Below are 12,835 nucleotides of genomic sequence, written 5' to 3' on the forward strand. Positions count from 1 at the left end.
TTGGTTTTTGAAAATTATGGTTGTTTTGTTCAGGAGTGGGTCTATGGAGCTCCTCACACCATCATTCTGGAAATTGTCCCCTAATAGGATCTTAAGAGCAGTAAACATTTTCTTGACTGCCAACATCTTTCTGAACTTCTGTTTAAGATTTAAGTTCTGATGGAAAATAAGTAGAATATTAGAAGACTAAATTGGAGGTGAATTTGGAGATAAAGATACTGATAGATCACCCCTCGGGAGGGGTGAGAAAACTTTATAGAGAGGCTCTGAGAACCATCACCCCTGTGCATTCTAAGCACAGAATACCAGCAGATACTGATCAAAATAAACCACTAAACCCAGTATCAGGAAACAAAGATTCTAATTCTTAGCTCTCTTCTGGCTTTTCTGGGTGATCCTGAATAAGCCAGTCAACTTCTTCTGAGCTCCAGTTTCCAGGAATAGTATATTTTGTTAAAGGATTTGTCTCACTGCTCGTCCCCCAAATAGGTTATGTGGTTGATATTGTGCTTATGGTGAAGTGACTTTCACTAAATCTTTCCCATTCCTTTTCCCTTCTGCTATCTCCTGTGATTGACATCATGCATCTGGGAAGTATCTGTCTGGGCTTTGAGAATTATCACTGCTTTGGATCTGTGAACTTTCCACTGAGCTTTGGCCTATAAGCACCATTTTCTAAACACTTTGAACTTGTTGTATGAGGAAACAAAGTCACAAAGGCTTGTCCCTTCCCTCATTGAATGTTTTGATTTATGAAAGAAAAGGGAATGGGACACTTGCAATTTCCAGCTCTTACTGCCTGGTTATAATCTACCATTCCAAGCCAGAATTATATCTCATCCTCCACAGGCACTATTGTTTCTGGTTATTTATTTATTTATTTATTTATTATTTAAAAAATTTTAAATGTTTAATTAATTAATTAATTTTTAATGTTTGTTTATTTTTGAGAGAGAGAGAGAGAGAGGCACAGAGTGTGAGCAGGGGAGGGGCAGAGAGAGAGGGAGACACAGAATTCCAAGCAGGCACCAGGCTCTGAGCTGTCAGCACAGAGCTCTAACACTGGGGCTTGAACCCACAGACTATGAGATCATGACCTAAGCTGAAGTCAGATGCTTAACTGACTGAGTCACACAGGCACCCCTATTTTACATTTTTTAATATTTATTTATTTTTGAGAAAGAGCACAGGTGGGGAGGGCAGAGAGAGAGGGGGACAGAGGATCCCAAGTGGGCACTGTGCTGACAACAGAGAGCCTGATGCAGGGCTCAAACCTGCAAACCATGAGATCACGACCGGAGCTAAAGTCGGATGCTTAACCGACTGAGCCACCCAGGCGCCCCTTGTTTCTGGTTATTTAAGATGAAGTTGATTCCTAGACAATTTGTCTCACAATTATGCCCAACTATCTTTGGAACTAAGTTTGCCTCCAGTGGAATCTTTCCAAAAGCCTGTGGCCCTGACTTAATTTTTACTGACTTCTTAATAAGCACTGCCACAAACGATTTGAATACTTTGGAAATCAAGATTAAAAAGTCCCATCAGTCATTAAGATGGTTAAAATCTGTTTCCCTCCAGAGATTAGGTTTAACAAGTTTACCCACAGGACAAGGACTCTGGCCAAAAAACCCAATTGCTCTGAACTGAGAGCGACTGACCGAACCAAGATCAGCCTAGTTGTCTTTATCCTCCCCGGTAGGCAGAGGCTTTGCAGTACAATGAAGTTGTTTAAAACTTTGAGGGCCAATAGACAATTACTGCTTAATGGTTTTGAAAAGAGATATCATGACAGTTACACAAGATTATGAATGTAATTAATGCCACCAAACTGTACATTTAAAAATGGTCAAAATGCTAAACTTCATGCTATGTATATTTTACCACCAAAAAAAAAAAAAAAAAAAAAAAAAAGCCACCTGGGGCCCCAGTGTTGCTGGTTCTCTGTCCCGAATGTTCTTCCAATTGCTTAATAATAGCATTGAATCTGAGGCTTTGCCAGCACCTGAGTTTCCCAAAGAGCTCCAAAGGTTGCTTAAGTATTACTGCCATCAGCATGGCAAAGAGAAAAAAAATTAACTTCCCATATTTTGTGCCTTTTTCTCCAGAGATTTGGAAATAATATGAAGCTACTTAGAATCCAGGGATGGAGAAGGGCTTAAGATGGGTGTATGTACATTTGGCATTAGCCTGAGTTGGCATCCACTTCCTTGTGCCCTCATTAAGTGGTACCTGAAATAACTAGCAGGATCATTAAGTGGCTTACCCTAATCCTTCTAAATTGTTAGACTTAATCTAGAATTATGATGATACAACTCCAATTAACTGTCAATAGTTTTTGAACATCCTTTTCTATTGACTATGTCTTTTTCCTGTTTATCTGTTAGCCTGCCACAGCCTTGTGACCCAAGGCTTGGAATGGATCAGGCCTCCTACTCACTCCCTCCTGCGCACACCACATCTCCATGGTAACAGCTTGTCGGGCCCTGCTTGGTGCAGGTTCTGAAGACCTCTCATTTGCAGTCTCAGTCCTGCACAGATTCAGTCTTAATAAGCCAGGCTTCTAAGTAGGAGCTTGTGTTAGGAGCACCATCTCTCTAACTGGTAGGGTCTGAAATTGTCCTTAAGCCTCCTTTGGGGTACACCTGAGGAGTCCCCAGTGCCACTGAGTTGGCCCTGACCTTCCACCACTGCTACTCAGGCCAGTGGCAGGGTTTCTGCTTCAACCTGAACTCATCGCCTCCTTCCAGCAAGTTCTCCTCCTGTCATCTTCCTCCATTCATGAAGCTGAGAGACATTCAGAGCATTTCAGGCCCTACCTGTGACTGATCCCCAATGTCAGTTGGTACTATTGCTTTGTATCTTTCCAACTCATCTTTCTCTGCATTCCTCTTACCTTTACAATAGTTCAGGCCCACGTTGTTTCCTTCTTCAATTACTGCAAGACCCTCCAACCCAGTCCTCCTACTTCCATGTTTGCTTTCCTTGCATCCAATTCCCACATTCCAACCAATGAGAAAACTTCCTAAAAAAGCAGACCTGACACGTCCTTCCCCCACAGAGTCAGCATTTCCCATTGCCCTCAGGGTGGATTTCAGACTTACTTGTATGACACACAGGATTACACCTTATAATGTGGCTCCTGCTCACCTCTCCAGGATCATCTCTTGCCCCCTCCCCTGCATTATTCTTACCTCAGCCACACCAAAACACTTTACTCCTCCAATGACCCACTGTTCTCTCTTGCCTTTGTGATTTCACTGCTGTCTCCCCCACCTGGGGTGTCCTTCCTCCTTCCTTCTGTATAAGCCTTTTGTACATTGTTGGGAAAGTTTTCCCAGCTCTCAAATCTTAAGTGCCTGTTCTAAGTTCTCCTAGAGCTCCTGTGTTTATTCCCCTTCTGCCATTCTGCTGAACTGTCAACTCCACAAGGGTAGAGTGTGCCAACCTCTAGCTCAGTGCCTACAAAATTCATTCAAATGTCTGTTGTGTAAGTGAAAGAACGAAGAATAAGCCTTTGGAGTAAAAATATCACCACGTGCTGATTATAAGTACATCCTTTTCCAGAGTCTTCTGTTGTTGGGCACCATTCATCCACCAGATTGGACCAGATAGGAATTTGCTACACCACCAGGACGTTGCAATTTGGACTGCTGGCCACTGTCCTTAGGGACACTTCTACAAATGGGTCAGTTGCCCCAGCTCAGCTCTGGCTAGTCCTGGTTGCCTCCTTTTTGTTGGTCACTAGGGAGCTCCCTGCTGGCCTCGTGGCTGAACCCGTGTGGCTTCTGTCAGCAGCTGGAGAGCCATTCCTAAGAGCTGAGGTAGTGAGTCAACCCTCCTTTCATTGCCCAGGGAAGATTCCTTTTTCCCTGGTTATGCAATGTCACCCAGGCTGTGTTTTCCTTACTGGAATCCAAGATTTGGAATCATGGTAAGAGGAGAAAAAGGCAGATAATCTCAGGAATAGATATGCTCTGTCATGTTTCTCAGGAGAATTTGGTGGGAAGGGAGGGTAGGGACCAGGGCAGGATGAGGAAATTGGTAAGGGACCTGTGTTCATAGATAAAGGAGGAGTTGAATGGATATGGATATGGATACTCTTCCCCAGAGAGTTCAATGGGTTATCTGGGAAAGAAGCCAGAAAAAGAGAGACCTCTCACCAGATCTGGGTGCCCACCCATGTGGGTACATAGTATTAAAGAGCATTCAGCCCTCAGCAGTGTTCCATTCACTTATTCCTAAATCAACACATTCTCTCATATTCCAGAAATTAGAAACCAGCCAACTTTTTGCCATGGACCTGGATAAGATGCAAAAATAATGGATTTTGTCTCAAACTGAGTTCCCTTGCTACCAGGCTTACAGAGATAGGGAGGAATAAGGACTTTGGGAAGAGGAGGTAGCAAAGCAAAGGCACAATTTCATTTTCTCCTCTGCAGTAAGAAAGCAAAAGATCCATTAGATGAGAAAATGTATGTGAAAGCACTTAGCACAGTGCTTGGCAAATAGATGGGATTCAATAATATTGACTTTTTTTGTTTTATCTGTGCTCAGTGTAAGGACCCATAAGGCAGTCTAGTGTGTAGGAAGAATAACCGGGGAGCCATTTGGAGTAAGGGAGTGTTCTCTACCTGGATGATAGTTAAAATTTTGCTGTTAGATGGGAATGCAAGCTGGTGCAGCCACTCTGGAAAACAGCACAGAGGTTCCTCAAAAAACTAAAAATGGAACTACCCTACAACCCAGCAATTGCACTACTAGGCATTTATCCACAGGATACAGGTGTGCTGTTTCGAAGGGACACATGCACCCCCATGTTTATAGCAGCACTATCAACAATAGCCAAAGTATGGAAAGAGCCCAAATGTCCATTGATGGATGCATGGATAAAGAAGAAGTGGTATATATATACAATGGAGTATTACTCGGCAATCAAAAAGAAGGAAATCTTGCCATTTGCAACTATGTGGATAGAACTGGAGGGGATTATGCTAAGTGAAATTGGTCAGAGAAAAACAAAAATCATTGACTTCATTCATATGAGGACTTTAAGACACAGAACAGATGAACACAAGGGAAGGGAAGCAAAAATAACATAAAACCAGGGAGGGGGACAAAACAGAAGAGACTCATAAATATGGAGAACAAACTGAGGGTTACTGGAGGGGTTGTGGGAGAGGGGATGGGCTAAATGGGTAAAAGGCACTAAGGAATCTACTCCTGAAATCATTGTTGCACTATATGCTAACTAATTTGGATGTAAATTTAAAAAAATAAAACATAAAACAAGTTAAAAAATTTTGCCATTAGAGTTTCTTTCCTTTGACTCTATTAAAAAGCAAATACCAATTGGAGATAAAACACATTGTTTTTAGACATTTCATTTTTACTATTGATGGTTGATTTTATATATAATAAGTATATATGTATATAAAGTATAATGTATAATGTATTTATGTATAATAAGTATATATGTATACATATATAAATATATGTATATATTATATACATATTTCTTTTTTACAGCCAGTAGTGGAGAGAACATAAATGTCATAGATGAGGAATAAGTACAAATTTTCTATTTCTCAAAGCTAGACAAAAACCTACCAGTCTGAACTGGATTACTCTTATCGCTTCTGCTGTTTAAATTTTTTTTTTAAAGTTTATTTACTTTTGAGAGAGAGAGAGTGAGTGGGGGTGCAGAGAGAGAGGGAGACATAATCTGAAGCAAGCTCCAGGCTCCGCGCTGTCAGCACAGAGCCCGATGTGGGGCTTGAACTCACGAACTGTGAGATCATGTCCTGAGCCGAAGTCAGACACTTAACCAACTGAGCCACCCAGGCACCCCTATAACTTCTACTATTTAAATAAATAACTTTAGGGGCATGTAGCTGGCTCAGTCAGTAGAGCATGTGATTCTTGATCTTGGGTCATGAGTTTGAGCCCCACATTGGGCATGGAGCCTACTTCAAAAAGTAAAATAAAATCTTTAAATAAATTTAACATTTACAAGTTTCTTATAGAGAGGAGACAGTAATGTAGAAACCAAGGAACAACCAGGTTATTTGCCTTAATACTGAGGCACTTTCTTAATCGGACATGTGAGGTATGGCAGAAGGTCTTATCTATTGACAACTTAGAAAGTGATAGCTGAGGCCAAAGGAAACCAGAAATCACTGCCACTTTTATGCATTTAAAGTGCTTAATAGGCAGCTTCTAATTCTACTTCATGTATTTTAATACTACCCAAACCTAGAACAGCACACATAGTACTTGTAAGTGCTCAGTAAATGTTTAAAACCAAACTAAAAACCAAAATAAAGCAAAACCAAACTGGTATTTGTTGACACATGTCAGCTATGTCCCACACTAGGTTCAATAAAACTATCAAGTTCATGCAAGCCCTGAAAACAAAGTGCCCACATTCTGTATTTGTGGGGACTATCCCACATGTACTTTCTTTTTACTCTCAACAGTTTCCTGAGATATGTATTAATACTAGCCTGGAGTTCAAGGTTCCTAATTCCAAAATTAATAGACAAAAGTAAAAGACTAAGAAAACAAAATAAAAACAGAAAAACAAGCAACTTTTTTGGGGGGGGGAGAGATTCCCCTTTATTCTAATAAAGAACAATTAGAACTCAATAATTAAAAGACAGAAAATTTGACAAAGGATCCAAACAAACAAATCCTAAAAGGAGATCTCTGTAACAATCAAAGAAAGGCTCTGCCTAAAATCTGAGTTCAGAGCTGTCTGCTAAATGGCCTGGACCAGACCTCATAGCCAAGGCTGAAGATAAATGGGCCCTTTTCCATGCCCTAATCCCAAATCTAATCTTGCAACTTTAACACCCTCCACCGGGAGTGAAGACATCAGAAAGCCAAGAGCCCTGGAAAGAATAGGTCAGCACTGTCCGGGCTTCATGGATAAACACAGCTGCGGAGGAGGAATGCACAGGGCAGCCTTCCAGAGCCTGTGGACCCCCTGATATTCCTTGCAGAGGGAATCAAGCTTTGTCTGGCCTGTGCAGAGCCTCTAGAGTCTAGCTACTCAAAGTATGGTTCGTGAGCATCTTCAAGAAGCTTACAGAAATGCAGAGCCTTTAGCGCCCACTCCAGGCTTCTTGAACTAGAACCTGCATTTTAGTAAGCTTCCCAGGTGATGTTGATGTGCATGCACAGTGGAGCTTGAGAAACACTGCCCTTGGGGACCTGGCTCAGGGTTTCCTCATTGTGGGTGCTCAGTAAATGTCTGCTGATTGAATGAAAGACTGGACAGGGTATCTCTGGGGTCCCCTTCTAAAGTAAATCATCTGACTTACTGAAAACTCGTCACTCTTCATGCTGAGTAAAGCATTAACCATTTTACAAAGGGCTTTAAGTAAGATTAATGAATTAATAACAGTATTTTGGTATTGATATTTTCTACAGTGGATTTAGAGTTTCTTATTAATAATACCATTTCACTAGGCTTCTTTATATGCCCAGGAGGCACCAACGAGGCACAAATCTTTCTCTATTGCCCTTTCTGGAATTACTGAGAATGTAAAATCAAATGAGTAAAAACGAGAATAACAAATCTGAAAATGCTGGAGAAAAGGGTGCCCACCAATGCAGGACATTGCTGTTTTACTTGACTTTCAGAGAATGTAGTCCATAAGCTTTCACCTTGTACCACATGGGTCTCTGTATGTGGAGGGGGTGATGGCGAAGAGGGAAAGAAGAGAAAGAAGAGACCAAGGATTAAGGACCCCTGTGCTGTCCTATGAGCAGAATCACCAAATCTGGCCATTAAAGTGCTTCTGAAGCACCTGTTCACCATTATCATTGTCATTACCATCACCATCACTTTTAATTCTACTTGCTGTCTGCCAATGTCTTTACTGAGAAGACCGCCTTAGTGACCCAAACCTTAATGTCAAGGTTGGTCATCGACCTTAGGCTGCCAGGAAACCAGTTAAAAGAAGGAGACAAGAGGGATCCATGGGATGGAGAAGCATTCTGAGTTCCGCTAATGAGTGAGGTGACTCACGTCTGACTCAGACAAGCGAAGCCGAGCCTGGGAGATGGGAGGCGGTGCAGGGCAGACCTCAAAGGAGCTCTGCTGAAATGTTCAAATGGGAGCTGGGCTGCCAGGGACGTGGTGTTATTTAGAGAACTGCCTGTAGCTCTGGCATTGGAAGGAAGAGTGGATCCTGAAAACAGAAGGAGAAAATTGCACCTGAAGCCAGAAACCAAGTTGTGAATCTTCTGTGCTTTGACAAACATGTAAATTGTCTAGTGACACTGACCTGCTCTTTGGGAAATCTCAGAATATGAACTCAATAGGAATTCATTGTCATCAGGTCCCTGGGGAGTAGAGGTAAATCATGTGTCACCCTCTGTTTTTCTAATGCTCTCAATTAGAAAAATAAGCCTCCTTTGACTTTATTATTATTATTATTATTATTATTATTATTATTTGTAATGTTTTCATTCATTTTTGAGAGACAGAGCAACAGACTCTGAAGCAGGCTGCAGCCTCTGGCTGTCAGCACAGAGTGCGACGCGGGGCTTGAACCCGCGAACCATCAGATCATGACCTGAGACAAAGTTGGACGCTTAACCAACTGAGCCACCCAGGCACCCCCACTTTCTTTAGTATTTTACTTTTGGAGAACATTGTGATGCAACCTGTGCTCATGGGTAGATTTTTTAAAAATCTGAACATGTGACTAAGGCACCTTCTCTCTTATTAATGTCTAATTGAGGTTCTGAGTTTGAAGACCCTAAGGTCATATATTATTATGAAGGTTGGTAACTGCACTGTCTTATGTGAATTGTATTGAAATGATATGCACACAAGTGACATAGGATCTGTATGTAGATCCCCTGAAGAGCATGCATTTGTGAGATGGCTGGCTGTAGGTATGACTATCTGGGTGACACAGTTTGTCTCCATGTGCTAAGTAACCCACACAGATATTAACCCTACAACCTCAGCCTCATTAAGATGATGCATACCAACTAAGCTCTCTAAAAATAATCTTGGTTATTTACATATTTATATGTGATTTGATGACTATGGTCACAAATGCACTTCACCAGAACGGCACCAAGGCAGTGGAAGAGACAGGGGTTCTTTGGCATTTTGCCCACCTGTGAACTTTCAAGGAGATGAAAATTAAATTGCTCCAAAAGCAAAAGTATTTCAACTTTGCCTGCCCCCAGCAGATGGCAACAATTGGGACACCACTGTTTTAGCATTGGTCAACTAGTTTTCTGTCATCAGCAGGTTTGCTCTATTTAATTTGGGGTGCTTGGCAACATTATTAACCTCAGTATGTCTAATAATCGCAAAAGCAATGAGAACGTTGAATGTGCTATTGAGGAGAGGTTTAGGATTTTGAAGAAAATAAAAGATAGTCACAAATTGAATGTGGTAAGAAAAATCACCAGTGTTGCATGTGGGTAAGAGATGGATCATTAGTTAATAGAGGTGATTCAGAAAGACAAAGAGAGATTAAAAACATGAAAAAAACCTGGCAGGGTCTATGCAATGAACAGTAATCAATAAGAAATGAGGAAAGGTAATTCAAGAAATGGAAGTAATCTGGAGTGTGAGATTAGAGAACTGACATCAACTTTAGTGCCTATACAGTTGACTATTGAACAATGCAGGGTTAAGGGTGCAGCCCCCCCCCACACACACTAAAAAAATCTGTGTATAACTTTGACTTCCCCAAAACGTAACTACTAATAGCCTACTGTTGACTGGAAGCCTTACTGATAACATATGCAGTCAATTAACACATATTTTGTATGTTTTACATATTATATACTGTACTCTTACAAATAAAATAAGCTAAAGAAAGGAAAATGTTATTAAGAAAATCAGAAGGGGAGGGGCGCCTGAGTGGCTCAGTCAGTTAAGCATCCGACTCTTTTTTTTTTTTTTAATTTTTTTAATGTTTATTTTTGAGACAGAGGGAGACAGAGCATGAATGGGGGAGGGTCACAGAGAGGGAGACACAGAATCAGAAGCAGGCTCCAGGCTCCAAGCTCCAAGCTGTCAGCACAGAGCCCGACGTGGGGCTTGAACTCGTGGACTGTGAGATCATGACCTGAGCTGAAGTCAGATGCTTAACCGACTGTGCCACCCAGGCGCCCCAAGCATCTGACTCTTGAGTTTGGTTCAGGTCATGATCTCACAGTTCATGAGTTCAAGCCTTACACTGGACTCTGCACTGAAGCCTGCTTGGGATTCTCTCTCCCTCTCCCTCTGCTCCCCCTCCCTGCCCCCGCTTGTGTGCATGCTCTCTCTCTCTCTCTCAAAAACAAAACAAAAAAAAAAGAAAGAAAAAGAAAATCATAAGAGAAAATACATTTACAGTACTATATTATATTTATCAAAAAAATCTGCTTTATGTAAGTGGTTCAAAGCCATTATTTAAGGGTCAACTATAATCCAAATATTAATTCAGGTAAGGCCTGAAAATATGTACAACACTTTTTAAAAAATTAATTAATTTATTTTGAGGCTCTGTGCTGTCAGCCTGATGCAGGGCTTGATCCTATGAACCAAGAGATCATAACATGAGCCAAAATCGAGCCAGATGCATACCAAACTGAGCCACCTTGGTGCACCTGTCATAAGCATTTAAAAGCCAGGTGTTGTAAAAGTCCTCATTCTGAAACCTTTGCTGAACACCAGTAATAGTTCCATAGATTCAATATCTGTTAGATCAACACAACATTAAATTCCCTGTGGAAGCTGCTGAAGAGTTCTTTATCATACTTGGTGCAGCCTACCAAGGGCTGCCTTGACCATTTCTCAATGTATATGAACTGGTCTGTTTTGGATAAAGAAGCCCAGTAGAATGGATATCAGCAAGGAGAGGAGAATGCTACCTAGGTTTGAAGCCTCCCTTTTGGTGGAAATGTGTCTTTCTAAGTTTAAGTCACTCTTAGCCATTGTTGTCTTACTAATGGTCTTTCACAATTCACCTGTTTGTAAGGTGCAAAAAATGTGTATATATGTGTCTCTGTATTTTTTTCTCAATCATGCTTTTTTATTTCACACGGGGTTGTAGGATTTTCCTTTAGCCTTTAGTTAATTCTTTAATATGATTTCCTATGGCAGCTTGATATTCCATTTCCTTATTATGTCATTTGATCCACCCTTTGCTGAACTAATAAGAATGCTGATATTTATATAACTTGGCATAAATTATTATGCTTTTCTGAACACTTCACTGGGATAAATTAGCAGAATAAAGTTAATGGCTCATAATGTTATGAACATCTTTAGAGGTTTAATATATTTCCAAATTTGCCTTCAGAAAGGTTTGGCCATCTGATAACTCTTCCAGAAATTTATCAGTGTTCCTCTTTCCATGTACTTTTGTCAGTACTAGATACTATTTTATCCCCACTCATTTTTGAGGGTATTTTAAAATGTTTTATTTATTTGGTTGTTATCAAGACCTCTTTCTATGATTTTAATGCATGTCTTTTGTGAATTTTTCCATCGAAATATTTGCCTTTTAATTATTGACTTGTAATAGGTCTTTGTATATGAAGGAAGCATACCTCTCCCCTCAATTTTTTATTAGTCTTTTAACTTTATTTATAGTGGCCACCTTTGTTTTTCATCTCTAAAGATAATACCAGTCACAAGTAATTCACATGGCCAATGAGGAGACCAAATATGAAATTATTTGTGAAAATGCTATAAAACATAAAGGATTTTTATCATATACTTCTAGGGTTGATGCTACCCAGAAATTGAGATTATTTATTGGCCTACAAGTCTAAAATGAATTTGTAGGTAATTAAACTTCTATTCTCAGCTCTGACAGTACCTTACAAAACAAGAAATTAATTTAAATCTTTTGTACCATAGTTATTAAGAATGTTATAAAAAATAAACAATGATGTCAGATATAAAAGTGCTCTGAGACTTTTCGATGGTTCTACATAAAACCAAGTTGTTGCATTATTATTCTTTTACTTTCTTTTCAAAAATCTAATTAATCCAGTATAGGTGCATTATAACAGGAAAGGCACTATATTGATCACTACTGTTACTTTAGGCTCATCAGTTATGCCCTGCTCACCTTCCCAGATAGTCCTTTCCTCAAGCCTTTCTTTACTTGAAAACAAAAAGAGATCCATCAGTGAAAAACTCTTCTCCAATAAAAAGAAATGGTTTCTTTCTTTCTTTTTAAGTAGGCTCCATGCCCACTGTGGGGCTGGAACTCACAACTCTGAGATCAAGTCACATGCTCCACTGACTGAGCCAGACAGGTGCCCAGAAGTGTTTTTCTTGATTGCATAGTTTTATAATTAACTAAGTAATATTAGTAACAATATTTATTATTATTTTTTTTATTTTTATTTTTTTTAGTAACAATATTTAAAGGCATGCGTGGACAAGTCTTGCTCCCAGTGATAAATCCATCCTCCCTCTGGCCCCACCCTACTCCCTATGGCTTCTTTGTATTCTTCCAGTGTTTCTTCATATGTATGCAAGCAGGTACACATAAATATTATCACTATAATTCCTCTTTTCATTCACAAAAGTAGCATACTATAAACATTGTTCTCTACTTTGCTTTTTTAAACTAAACAATATATCTTCAACAGAAGACCTTCAATAGGAAGATATTTGATGTAAACAAGAGACATGATGACATTGGCATTAAACAAGAACGTTTTAAAATTCCTGTGTCAGTTCTGTCACCGTAATTATAGAAGCTTAGAGCTGGATACTGTGGTAAAAGCTTTGCTGGGTCAGTCATCAAACCTGTTCCTCTTTTTCTTCAGCACAGGACTGCATTTGAAGCTTCCCTTG

The 12,835-nt window shown here is 40.0% G+C and overlaps 1 protein-coding gene across 1 annotated transcript in view; it reads right to left on the bottom strand.

Moving 5' to 3' along the window:
- The window catches only part of MKLN1 (muskelin 1), a 378,677-nt gene that overhangs the window by 264,144 nt on the left and 101,698 nt on the right, over positions 1 to 12,835 (bottom strand). The gene's annotated exons all lie outside the window — the stretch shown is intronic.

Source organism: Puma concolor, chromosome A2, assembly GCF_028749965.1.
Source record: "Puma concolor isolate L17-30 chromosome A2, mPumCon1.1.hap2, whole genome shotgun sequence".
Classification (NCBI taxonomy): Eukaryota; Metazoa; Chordata; class Mammalia; order Carnivora; family Felidae; genus Puma; species Puma concolor.